General features: G+C 37.8%; 1 long non-coding RNA gene across 1 annotated transcript; it reads left to right on the top strand.

Annotated features, from left to right (window-relative positions):
* Window positions 1-10,077: 10,077 nt before the first annotated feature.
* Window positions 10,078-13,325, top strand: LOC137030777 (uncharacterized). The gene is made up of 3 exons (XR_010896460.1): window positions 10,078-10,861; window positions 11,030-11,202; window positions 13,058-13,325. It is a non-coding gene; the product is annotated as an uncharacterized lncRNA (long non-coding RNA).
* The last annotated feature ends 1,248 nt before the right edge of the window (window positions 13,326-14,573 follow it).

Below are 14,573 nucleotides of genomic sequence, written 5' to 3'. Positions count from 1 at the left end.
TTTGAGGAACATATATAAGGTCCTAGCTACCCAGTATGACCCTCTGGGATGGCTTCTGCCTTTCACAACTCGAGCTAAAGTCATCATTAAACAACTGTGAAACAAACAGAGAGGGTGGGACGACCCCAACCTACCACCTGAGCTCCTCCAGTCTTGGAATGCATGGGAGGAGGAACTACAATACCTTCCTTGTATCACCTTTCCCCGGCCTTACATTCCTGCTGAAGTTGGAATTTATAGAGCTACTCATGAAGTGCATATCTTCTCGGATGCCTCTGAGCAGGCATATGGAGCGGTGGCTTACCTCCGGACTACCGAACAGGAAGGTCGGACCTACCTGTCCTTTATTCTGGCACACTCCCGTGTCACTCCTAAACGAGCTCACTCCATTCCGAGGCTGGAACTCTGCGGAAGTCTAGTTGCAGCACAGTTGGCTAAGTTACTTGAGAACGAGTTGACCCTATGCATCAAGTCCATTTCCCTATGGACAGACTCTACCACAGTTCTCCAATGGTTGAATTCGGAGTCTTGTAGATACAGAGTCTTTGTGGGAAACAGAATTTCTGAGATCCAGGAGCTGACGGAAAAATGTTCTTGGCGTTATGTAGGCTTCACGGACAACCCTGCTGACGATCTCACGAAAGGGAAACCTCTCCAATAGCTTGCTACACCAAACCATTGGTCTCAAGGACCCTCCTTCCTCCTCCAGGATTCCAAAGAATGGCCAGTAATCCCTAAAACTGAGGCCATGGAAGACAAGGCCGAACTGCAGAAATCTGCCTTCTGTGGGACCAATACTTTATCTCCTTCGTCTGGTCACCCTGATGGATGGAACTACAACACCTGGCAGGAGCTATTGGATGTTACTGCCCTGGAGCTTCGAGCTGGCCTTGCTCCAGGGACTTCTCCAGAGGCTGAGGATTACCACCAGGCTGAGGTTCATATCCTCAAACATGTGCAGCAAGAATCCTTTCCTGAGGATTACAAGCTGTTACAAATAGGAAAATCGGTCAGGTCCAGAAGTCGACTGGTTACCCTAGCCCCTGAAATGGATCTGTCCAGTGGTCTGATCAGGTTAGGAGGTCGTTTGAGGAGAGTTGCAGGCATAGGATCCTGTGGTCCTAAATCCTAATCATCCAGTCACCCGTTTGATCATTCACCATTATGACCATCGGTTACATTATTCTGGATCGGAACGGCTGTTCGCGGAAATACGGAGATACTACTGGGTTCTACGTGGCTGCGAAGCTGTTCGGCGGTTTCAACATGATTGTCTCCAGCCGACAATCCCTAAGATGGCGGATCTACCCTCTGCGCGCCTTCGACTCCACAAACCTGCCTTCCATTCTTGTGGAGTGGACTACTTTGGCCCCCTGTTGGTCAAAATTGGAAGACGGACAGAGAAGCGATGGGGTATTCTCTTTAAATGTCTGACCACCAGAGCAGTCCATTTAGACCTACTCCCTAGCATGAGTACAGACTCATTCCTCATGGCTCTTAGAAGGTTTGTGGTGAGGAGAGGGACACCAGCTGAGTTATGGTCGGATCGAGGTACGAACTTCCGCGGAGGTGAAAGGGAGTTACGGGAAGCTTATGCCGCACTGGTTCCTAACCTACAGCGTCAGCTTGCCCACCAGAGGATGCACTTCCACTTTAATCCCCCATCGGCCCCTCACTTTGGTGGAGTTTCGGAGAGGGAGGTTAGATCCGTTAAATCGGCTTTGTACACAGTTTTGGGTTCACAGTCAGTTCCTGAGGAAGTCTTAATGACAGTCTTGCTTGAAGTGGAGGCCATCCTGAACTCAAAACCCTTGGGGTATGTTTCGTCAAACGTGGCTGATGCTGACCAGGTAACGCCAAATAGTCTCCTGATGGGGCGGCCCGATGGATCTCTACCTCAGGTAGTTTATCCAGAATCAGAGATATTGAGTCGTTGGCTCTGGAGGCATTCTCAGGTTCTAGCTGACCGATTCTGGACCAGGTTCATAAGGGACTATCTTCCTGGCCTCCAAACGTGGCAGAAATGGCAAGCTTCTCCTCCTGACTTGAAGGAGAAAACATTTGGGCTTATGGCCTTGTAGGACAAGTAGTCAAGACCCAGATGGTCATATCAGGTCAGCTGATGTGGAGATAAATGGCCAAGTTTATACCAGACCGGTAGCCCGCCTAGTCATCCTGCCGGCCTTACCAAAGGATGGACTTAACACCCCCAACCCTGATTAGTTGAGTCACCTTTACAGGAAGCAAAGATGCATCTTTGGGGGCGGCTGTATTAAAGGCTTCTACTTTTATCTACTTTTTTAGAGAGACTTTTATCATGAAACAAATCCATATCATTCCAGTAGAGGGCAGCGTAGTTGATCGGCTGCTATTTGTTGTGTTTGGGTGTTCAGTGTGAGCTGTTAGCTGTAAGAACGCTAATTCCAGTTCATTTCGGGGAAATTGCTGCAGATGTAACCGTTGGGTGCTTGTCATTGACCACAAAGTAAGCCCCTTTGTTTATATTTGTGTTAATAGTTATCTGAATAGCTTTGTATGCATCTGTATCTTACGGACAAGTCAAGACATGTCCTGTAACAATCATTCTGTTATACAGATCAGACATATTATTTCCCTTGTGATTTATTTCTTTCAATATGGAGATGCAGATGATTACTATAGGTTCCTAATGACACAATGTCGATCTTTTAACTGTTATTTTGTGTTTAATGTAACGATGTTTACTTAAATGCTGCTCGATTGTACCACTACTATTTGTATATAGGCACTGCATGTTGTTAATGACATTAATGACGGGGATCGTTATTATTGTTAAATATATATATATATATATATATATATATATATATATATATATATATATATATTTTTTTTTTTTTTTATATAGTTTATTTGATAGGGACAGATACCACCAACATAGATCATTATAACAAAACAATCTGATGTCTATCACAGTGTGTATAGCCAAAGGCTAATTCGCAACACTTGTCCCTAGAAGGGCCTTTAACAATCAAAAACAATAAATATAACAAAATATCTAAAAACCAGTTCATACATTAATAAGACTCAAATAATAATACTCTATAACTTCCAAACATACACAATATATTCACAATATTAAAGGTGAGTACAATTCTGATTTATCTTTAACCAAGTCTTAAGCCTGGAAGAAAACATTTTAAAATCAGGAATAGTTTTAATGTCAGGTGGCAATAAATTCCAGAGCTTAACGCTTCTAACAGAAAAAGCTGTCTGACCAAAACTAGTCCTGCAGTATGGAATTTTACAATCATGGTTTGTATTACTTCTCGTAACTCTACTGCTGTTCTGTCTCTCCACAAATTTAGTTAACGGCTCAGGCGATAAATAATTGATACATTTATACAATCATTTACAAAAACTAAAATTAATAAATCCATCAAAACTCATTAAATTATATTTCTTAAGAAATATCGAATTGTTTTTTTGTCCATAATTTTTATTGCACGATTGTACAATGAACCAATAATTTTAATTACAGTAGGAGCAGCCTGTGCCCATGCTGTCACGCAATATGAAATATTGTTTCCTAATAGAAATATCATGTTTCCTAATAGAAAAACACATAGAAACTGTTTTTGACAAAATAAGACTAGCTGATTTTGACTAAGCAACTGTTGAATATGAGACATACATACAGACAATGCCTCTGCAGCCTGTTCAGGCAACTTAGCAGAGATGTAAAGAACTGCATCATCCGCATAAAGCTGACAACTGGCCCCTGAGCAGTGCAGAGGTAAATCATTTATAAAGAGACTGAACAGCAAAGGTCCTAGTATAGAGCCTTGTGGAATACCCATTTTAATATTTGAAAAGGCAGATATATCATGATTTATTTTAACACCCTGTGCTCTAGACTGAAGATAAGAAATAAACCACGTAACTGCCTCAGCAGAAAAATTAAAACCTAACATTTTAGATAAAAGTAAGCTATGATTGACCGTATCAAAGGCCTTTTTGAGGTCAATAAAGACAGCACCCACCACCATGCCCTTATCCAGGGACTTTTTAACATTTTCAATTAAACAACAGTTTGCCATTTCAGTTGAATTACCCTGGTCTGAATCCAAACTGCTGTAGGTGGAGGAGCTGTGTGGATTCTAGATAGTCAATCAATTGTGCTGCTACAACTTTTTCGATAACTTTAGATAAAACTGGTAAAATTGATATAGGACGATAATTACACATAGAGTCCTGACTTCCTGTTTTGAATACTGGGATGATTATTGCTTTTTCCAAGCACTAGGGAATGTACAGGTTCTTATAGATAGATTAACAAGATGTGTCAATGGTTTGACAAGAACATCTCTATATTTTTTAAGAAAACAACTATTCATATTATAAATATTATTAGATTTAGAATTTGAAAGTTTATTAATTATATCAATAACTTTTATTTCTTGAATCTCATTAATATGAAAACAATCTGTTGACACAACTCTCTCAGAAGAGATTTGACTATCTACAGGTTGAAAACTTTGTGTCAATTCTTCAACTGATTGTAAAAAGTATGAATTAAACTGATTTGCCATAACAGCACTATTAGTTATGATATCGCCATTGATGCTAAGTTCTGTAATCCTTTTATGTTTATTAGATTTGTTAGTCATATTATTTAAATGCTTCCAAAGTAAATTACTGTTTCCTTTAGCATTATCAATTAGTTTTGTATAGTATATAGCTTTTGCTTTACGCAGCTTAAAGGGATAGTTCACCCAAAAATGAAAATTTGAGGTTTATCTGCTTACCCCCAGTGCATCCAAGATGTAGGTGACATTTTTTCTTCAGTCGATCACAAATGATGATTTTTAACTGCAACCGCTGCCCTCTGTCATTCAAATAATTGCAGTAGATGGGAACTTCATCTATAAGAGTGAATAAACCTTGCTTAGACAAATCCAAATGAAACCCTGCGGCTCGTGACGACACATTAATGTCCTAAGACACGAAACGATCGGTTTGTGTGAGAAACCGAAAAGTATTTATATCATTTTTTACCTCTAATACACCACTATGTCCACTCCGTTCATGACTCCTTTAGTGATGTCTGATCGCGCTCTGTCAACGGCAGTGATGTCTGACACTCATTGAAGTATATGCGCGAGACATCACTGCCGTTGACAGAGCACGATCAGACATCACTAAAGGAGTCATGAATGGAGTTGGACATAGTGGTGTATTAGAGGTAAAAAATGATATAAATACTTTTCGGTTTCTTTCACAAACCGATCGTTTCGTGTCTTAGGACAGTGGTGTTCGGGTCAATTTGACCCGGAGAAGATTTTCTTTTTCCCGAAAATACTAGTTAATGTTATCGCTTTGGACTGAAACTTAGTGACTTTGTTCCCAAAGGGTATAACTAAATCTCAATTTTTTTTTGAATTTTTTTTTTACTTTTTTGTGGGGGTTTTGTTACCTTGTTACACTCGTGATGTTCCCGGTCAAAAATGACCGGCCTATAAAAAATTGCTTATAAATCACTCATTATACCATATTTTCACCCAATCTTGGATTCAATCTTTTTGTCAACTTGTTCTCTTTCAATTAGGACTGGTTTTATATTTCTGTTTGCATCTGATTAATCGTGGGCCTCATTTATTTGAGAGTAGGCATCTCATTTTTTGAGTATATTTTTTTTAATTTTTGAATAATTTTGGAAATATTAAATAAAATCTGAAGACAATTGGTATTGTTGATCACACTAGTCTACTCTAATTTTTCACCAGGAATTTTGTTTTGAAACTTTTGTTTTGTAAAAAATATGGCACATAGTCACACTTGTGGTGTTCCCGGTCAAAAATGACCAGCCTATAAAAAATTGCTTATAAATCACTCATTATACCATATTTTCACCCAATCTTGGATTCAATCTTTTTGTCAACTTGTTCTCTTTCACTTAGGACTGGTTTTATATTTCTGTTTGCATCTGATTAATCATGGGCCTCATTTATCTGAGAGTAGGCATCTCATTTTTTGAGTAAAAAACAAATAATTTGTGAGTAAATTTGGAAATATGAAAATAAATTATGAAAAAAATGGCTACTGTTGATCACACTAGTCTACTCTAATGTTTCACCAGGAATTTTGTTTTGAAACTTTTGTTTTGTAAAAAATATGGCACATAGTCACACTTGTGGTGTTCCCGGTCAAAAATGACCGGCCTATAAAAAATAGCTTATAAATCACTCATTATACCATATTTTCACCCAATCTTGGATTCAATCTTTTTGTCAACTTGTTCTCTTTCAATTAGGACTGGTTTTATATTTCTGTTTGCATCTGATTAATCGTGGGCCTCATTTATCTGAGAGTAGGCATGGTCAAAAATGGTCACAATGGCCGACCATTGAAAGTGAATGGGAGAGACTGAAAATAACAGAACAATTTAGTTTTCAGGAGCATGTTCATTATTTTCATGTACACATATGAGCATATGTGCTTGCAAATATCGAGCCCTTGGACCTGTGCATGTATCGATACATTTATACACACGCTACCCAGACACACACACGTTAAAACACACAAACTTTTTTGAGTATTACACACATTCTTTTCCACAGAGAGAAATTTGATCCTATCCTAACCTGCATCTAATATACATTTATCCATCTGACATTACCACACACACACACACACACACACACACACACCCCACACACCCCCCGATTATTTTCAGTCTCTCCCATTCACTTTCAATGGTCGGCCATTGTGACCATTTTTGACCATGCCTACTCTCAGATAAATGAGGCCCACGATTAATCAGATGCAAACAGAAATATAAAACCAGTCCTAATTGATTGAAAACAAGTTGACAAAAAGATTGAATCCAAGATTGGGTGAAAATATGGTATAATGAGTGATTTATAAGCTATTTTTTATAGGCCGGTCATTTTTGACCGGGAACACCACAAGTGTGACTATGTGCCATATTTTTTACAAAACAAAAGTTTCAAAACAAAATTCCTGGTGAAACATTAGAGTAGACTAGTGTGATCAACAGTAACCATTTTTTTTCATATTTTTTTTCATATTTCCAAATTTACTCATAAATTATTTGTTTTTTACTCAAAAAATGAGATGCCTACTCTCAGATAAATGAGGCCCATGATTAATCAGATGCAAACAGAAATATAAAACTAGTCCAAATTAAAAGAGAACAAGTTGACAAAAAGATTGAATCCAAGATTGGGTGAAAATATGGTATAATGAGTGATTTATAAGCTATTTTTTATAGGCCGGTCATTTTTGACCGGGAACACCACAAGTGTGACTATGTGCCATATTTTTTACAAAACAAAAGTTTCAAAACAAAATTCCTGGTGAAACATTAGAGTAGACTAGTGTGATCAACAATACCAATTTTCTTCAGATTTTATTTAATATTTCCAAAATTATTCAAAAATTTAAAAAAAATTACTCAAAAAATGAGATGCCTACTCTCAGATAAATGAGGCCCACGATTAATCAGATGCAAACAGAAATATAAAACCAGTCCTAATTGAAAGAGAACAAGTTGACAAAAAGATTGAATCCAAGATTGGGTGAAAATATGGTATAATGAGTGATTTATAAGCTTTTTTTTATAGGCCGGTCATTTTTGACCGGGAACATCACAAGTGTGACAATGTACCATTTTATACAAAATCAACAATACCAATTTTCTTCAGATTTTATTTAATATTTCCAAAATTAAAAAATTTAAAAAAAAAAATTTACTCAAAAAATGAAATGCCTACTCTCAAATAAATGAGGCCTATGATTATTCAGATGCAAATCAAAATATAAAACCAGTCCTAATTGAAAGAGAACAGGTTGACAAAAAGATTGAATCCAAGATTGGGTGAAAATATGGTATAATGAGTGATTTATAAGCTTTTTTTTATGGGCCGGTCATTTTTGACCGGGAACATCACGAGTGTTATAGGGTTTTGAACACCACATGAGGGTTAATGTGTCGTCACGAGCCGCAGGGTTTCATTTGGATTTGTCTAAGCAAGGTTTATTCACTCTTATAGATGAAGTTCCCATCTACTGCAATTATTTGAATGACAGAGGGCAGCGGTTGCAGTTAAAAATCATCATTTGTGATCGACTGAAGAAAAAATGTCACCTACATCTTGGATGCACTGGGGGTAAGCAGATAAACATCAAATTTACATTTTTGGGTGAACTATCCCTTTAAGTACAACTTTATTTCTTAGACTTTTATAATTCAAAAGATCAATATTAAGTTTTGAACTTAATGATATTTTTAAGGCCAAATCTCGCTTTTTCATAAATTTATGTATTTCATTATTAATCCAAGGTACAGTTAATTTTTTTTTTGTCTAGATTTTATTTGCTTTGTAAATTTTTGTGTTAATCCTGTAATAGCTGTTGTCATGGCATTACAGCACTCCTCTACATCCTCTAGAGCCGTAATCTGTTCCCAGTTTATGTTATAAAATTCCCTTTCAAATTGTGCAATTTTAGATTTTGGGATAATGTGTTTTATTTTTTCACTATCAGGTTTACCAAAATACTGCAAACGTTTTCTAGTCAATTTCCTAACAGTTAGGATCATGTTATGGTCCGAAAGTCCTGTAATAAGATTATTCTGTCCCTCTATGTTCAATAGTATGGTATTAGTTTGCCAGTGCATTTCTTTATTTTCCCACTAGGGGTCAGTATCCTCCTAGTGTTTTTTGGGGGTTCTTCTTTGATTATATTTTGCATGCGCTATGACGGCGCTCTGTTGGTGATGTGTTGAGCCAGCAGGCAAAAAGTTTGTTACACGCCGTGTGAGAAAATGTCTGGAGGTGTTGACACGCTACACTCCTCTCAGACCCCTTATATCTTTGGGAAGCTTTGACATAATCTGTAAGTAATAAATGGCCAATTTTGTTTTTCTAAATGTTCTGTTACTTAAGAGGTTATTTTGACTCTTACAAGCAAAATATGTTTGTTATCTAAGTCGATCTAATGTTGCTAGCTTCTGTTTGGCATGCGGTTGCACAGTTTCTTATAAGTCAATGTCAGCATTGCTTTTAACACAACCTAGGTCGTCAGGTTGTTCACACGGGTTGTCAAAGTAAAACAAAGTAACGTTAGCTTTTGTTTTCCTGTGTAGCTTTACCCAAGGCTTGCTGAGTTCACGTTCTACTAAATTTAGCTAAAAAGAAACAAATGCATAACTTTCTTTTACATTAGCAGTAAATACATTTTGGGATTATAAATATGTCGAACAGTATTTTGAACTGCCTGTTAACTTTGTGTACTAAAAACTGCAATTGACTGCAGTATATTCTGCAACCTCATGGTGGCAAACTGAAGTATTTAAAATGTAATCTTGTGATTCTTATATCTTGAATTCTCATCACTTCCAGCATTTAAATCCGCAGCAATGTGTCTTGGTTTGTTAAATAATAAATTTTCCTTGTATGTTTACAGTTTTACAAAATCAGAAAAGAGAGGTCTTCAGTAAAGGCTCTAAGAAGAAAACTGTGTCCAGTCATTCATGGAGCCACACCTTCTCTTACTGCATGTTTAGCTCGCTGCATAGGCTGAGTAGCCACACACTCAACCGAGGGCAGAAGAAAGATTATAAGTCCGTGTTATACGTTCAGGCTTATTAGTAAATTTAAGATCAATAAGGGTCCTAGTCTGTCGAGTTATCCTTGTAGGTCCTACAATCATTTGTTGATAATTAAGTTTTGTAAAGGATGCTTTTAATTTTTGTTTACAGCTTTTATCAGACCAATTAATATTAAAATCACCATACCATATTGTCTTTCTATAAGAGTCTAATTGTTTCAATACATAGCTCAATTCATCATAAAAAATACTATTATGAGAGGGTGGATTGTAGAGAACAACAATATTAAAATACATATTAGGTGATAAAACTACATTCAAGGCTAGACATTCTAAAGGGGTATTCAATACAATTTCATTACACTTAAATTTCTCTTTGATGTATATTAATACTCCTCCTCCCTTGCCAATGTTCCTATCCTTTCTAAAACACTGATACCCGGCAATATCTAACATGGTAGTTGGTATAGTACAGTGAAGCCAGGATTCTGTCAAACAAAGATCATCTAAATTTGAGTCCAAAAGAAGTGCAGAAACCTGATCCCATTTGGGAATGAGGCTGCATATATTTAAATGTCCGCCAAGTATTCCCTTTGGTTTACACTTAACGTCCCAAAGCACACGGGCATGATTCACAGTCTGAAAAAATAAATGCTGCTTCTGTTTCTGTGTGGCACAACTGTCCGAGCCAACCCAGCGTATTTGTGACACATTGTCGATTTCCCCATAAGGATTAGCTTGCCCCACGTTAACCACCGCTCCGTCTCCCGATCGAGAGCGAAAGCCCACGCCGCTACCCACAACTGTTGTCGAGGCCTCACGGTTACTAGCCAGCACAGTCCTTGAATGGGGATCTGACAGGCAAGATGACTCACCAGCGTGGCCGTGTCCCGTATTCCTCACACGTGGCTCCAATGCGCTCCGCTTCCCGGCGTAGCACAGATCTGATAGCTCCTGATTTAGAGCCAACATTCCCTCCAACTTGGCCACGTGAGGCACCGGTATAGCGAGGGACGAAGTCATCTGCAGTGTCATCTGCGCCGTATCCCCTGAGCCAGATATCACCTCCACAGGGCTAGTATGGTGTTCAAACATGGCCGGACCAGGGTTCAGATGAATATCCCCAGCCAATAATATAAGCACCAACATAACTTTCGAAGCAGACGCTCTGCCTTGCCGTGATGGTAATCTGTTTGCGTTCTTTCTATTGCTTTGACGCAAGCCGTTAGATACCCAGATGGAATGCAGAGTGAGTTGTCCTTGTCCAAACATATAAAGCTTCATTTGTTCATATATATATATATATATATATATATATATATATATATATATATATATATATATATATATATATATATATGTATATATATATATATTTAGTTTATTCATTATCTTTATTGTATTTATTATTTTTCAGACTATATACATCTTTGACTGTACATCTGTGGTCCTACCTTTCTCTACCAATACAAAAGTATAACCTGATCACCTGTCTCCTCATTACTGGTGCTCTGATCGGCACTCAGAAGGGTTTACTCCTCCATTACTGTAATCAAACCTAACAATCCAAAAGCCTCTCCAACAATGAGGGTGAGTAATTAATGACAGAATTTTCATTTTTGGGTGTACTAACCCTTTAAAATTGTGGACGAGCATTAGTAAGACTTGTGGTCCGAAAAATAACATTAGAACAGCTCCAAGGTGAACTAACCCTTTAAATGTACTAGGGATGCTCATTTCGGTTAAATTTCTCGACCGACAACCGACGCTCGTTATCCGATTATTAACCGTTAACTGATAAGATTATAATATTGTATAGCCTATATGATGATAATATGACATATATAGGCAATGACATTAAATAAAAAATACAATTGACGAGTGTCTGTCTTTCACGGGTTTATTTTAACATGCAAACAGCAGCATAGAACAGATAAACAACAGAACCTGGATTCACATTATCAAATTGTCACGCACCTGCAGCGTTTCTGACAACAGAAAAAAAAATAATTTAAATAAAAGGCATAAAATAAATAGGCCTACACTAAATATTTTTCACTTAAATGTTTAACAAATTAAGATGAAAAAACAAAAACACGGTGAATCCATTGAAGCTTTGAACAACCGGTATTTTAGACATTTTTTCCGTCAAATAAAAATAGCAGGCCTACCTCAAGGATTATTATTGTTATGACCACGGACGGTGCACGTGTGCATACCGAACGCGTCTTTCTGCGCTCATGGGCAAAGGAGTTTCTTTGACAGGCTCGTGCACGAGACTAAGCGGAATGCGGGAAATGAAGTATACCATGGCCCTAAATTGTAATGGACTGGAGCTCACGGTTCACATCGAGAGAAATGGGAACGCGGGGGCACCGCGATGCGACCGCAGAAGGCACTTTCACTTTCGTGATCAAAGTGCATGCCACTGATAAGCTTTGTAAATGCAGTATTACAGTAGCTATACACATACCAATTAAACGCGCAGGTCTCCTCTTGTGCGTCCTCCCCACTGTGTCGCCGGTCGAGGCAATAATTTTCGTTTCGCTTTTAGATATCTCTTTTATAGATGCCATCAATGCTTTTAACTTCATAGATACCGAACTCAAAACAGTCCATAAACTACAAATCCTCACGAAAACTTCAGTCAAGCCGGCTCGCGCGTCAATCTGAGAGATCAGCCTCTTACCTTAAAGTGTCAAATTTCTCGGTTTCTGAATGGACGGTTTTGCTTGATTGACAAACGCTAACGTTCAGCCACGATTTATATACCATTGACCTGTCCTAAAACGTTAGCACGCTGTGATCGATTGCTTGGAGATCGCGTGTTTCTCTGTTCGAGAGCGCATTTCCTCTTCTTCACATCTGCGACAAAACAGTTGATTATTTATGAACGAAAGCTCACAGAAACGTGAAAATGGTCTCATTTGAAAGAAAATATCCTAAGCTAAAAGATGATATATTGTGACTGATTGAAGCAGCCCTTATCAAAAGTGCGGGGGTCGATTTCTGTCTTTTCAAAACTGCGGGGGTCCTGACCCCCCTGTCCCTCGTTCCAACGGCGCGCCTGACCCTTTCTATCGAAATGGTCAGTACTTCTTTTCGCTCGTTTCAATTTGCTTGTTGCTTAGCGAAATATGTCTGGCACGTGTGAAACGCCCTGCGAGTTATAGGTATATATATATATATATAGAGAGAGAGAGAGAGGTATATATAGCATATTTTTCTTTAACCATGCAGCAAACAGCAAAAAAAAAAAAAAAAAAAAAAAACGTTTAACTGATAGTATTAATCGGTTAAAATTCTTACTTTCGGTTAACGGTTAAACGGTCAATGTGAGCATCCCTAAAATGTACCTTCATAAAACCTGCAGAAACCCTGTGATGATTTCATTTGATTGAATTATCTGTTCCAATACAAACAAATCTGTTAATGTCTGTTTAAGGTTGATGCAGCATTCATTATGGAAAACTGCCATCCAAGCTTAAGTGAGAGGGGCTCTGTAAGGTACAACAAGGAAATGAATGTCATGAACTTTTTCCAGGACTTCCTACAGGAAATGGAGGATATTGGTATGTCTATTACATGTACAGATGTTACTCAACCAGGTCTTTTGCTGCCATGGGTACCATCTTAGGTACCGCTGAAGTTTTTGTGGCAAATACATTCAAATCTTTGACCTCTAAGTGGTGCTTTAAGGCCCCATTATACCATGGTCTGTTTGAGTTAAAGGGTTAGTTCACCCAAAATTGAAAATATAATTTGTTACTCACACTCATGTCATCTTACACCCGAAAAAAAACGTGAAACTACACGACCGTGGTGGCGCGGTTGTCATGCCGACCGTCACAGCCCGTGAGGCATACAGTTTATCAGGTAACATAGCACTTTTCTTATTACTTGAATATCGGATCAGTATCGCCGATACTTAATCCCAGGTATCGGAATCGGAAGCAAAAAAGGCGGATCGGTGCATCCCTAATTTAAATATGTTTTTAGTACCTTTCGGGACACTGAAAGTGTAAATTAAGTTGGTGCCAATACTGGCCTCACTAAGCCATCGAATTTCATCAAAAATATCCTAATTTGTGTTTTGGGGATGAACGAAAGCCTTACGGATGTAGAACGACATGAAGGTGAGTAACAAATGACATTTTCATTTTTGGGTGAACTAACCCTTTAAGTCCCTGATATAATGGGGCCTTAAAGCACCACTTAGGTCAAAAGATGCAAATGCATTTGTCACAACTGCAGCAAGTGAGTAATTAGTAAGGGATAATCCATGGCTAGCCATGCATTAAAGGATTTTAATGCACAACGTAGAGGAGAAGAACCACCCTAGCCGTGGATTATCCCTCTTATACCTTGGTTATTTGCCATGTTAAAAACAAGTTAAAGCTGTAACTGATGTTTACAGTGTAATTTTTTAACAGACGGGTAAAAATGATGGTAATTTTCTTAAGTTACGGCTCCTTAGTTCTAGCACTCCATCCATTTTAAATAAAGTAGAGCCATCGGATTGTTTTTTTTTTTATTTATTTTTTTTTTAACGAATTATCACATTTATTTAAATTCATTATTAATAGAGAGAGTGGTTTACCCGTTTTCAACTCAAGCCGTCAAACTGATGTTATCAGAGAAGGAATGCCATTCCAGACCAGAAGTAACTTTTCAGAATTTTATTAAATTGTTTGTTGTGGTAATCTTTTTTTCTGTGTTTTAACTTACACTGGTTAATTGTTTAGCACAAGACTATTAATATGCACTAACAACGTAAATAAGGTCGATTTTGATTTCATGCCGACTTTAATAACTAATGATTTTTACAGTGTAAGAGAATCAATCAAAAACTTACTTTATTTTAGCTGGATAATAACTTGGCTGCTGTAAAGCCAAAACAATCTGTCCATTAATTTTCCTATTATCACTGTAAAGCTGCTTTGAAATAATCTGTATTGTAA

The sequence above is a fragment of the Chanodichthys erythropterus genome, chromosome 11 (assembly GCF_024489055.1).
Source record: "Chanodichthys erythropterus isolate Z2021 chromosome 11, ASM2448905v1, whole genome shotgun sequence".
In the NCBI taxonomy this organism is placed as follows: Eukaryota; Metazoa; Chordata; class Actinopteri; order Cypriniformes; family Xenocyprididae; genus Chanodichthys; species Chanodichthys erythropterus.
Note: the sequence above shows the minus strand (reverse complement) of the source record. Positions and strands in the feature narration are given on the sequence as shown.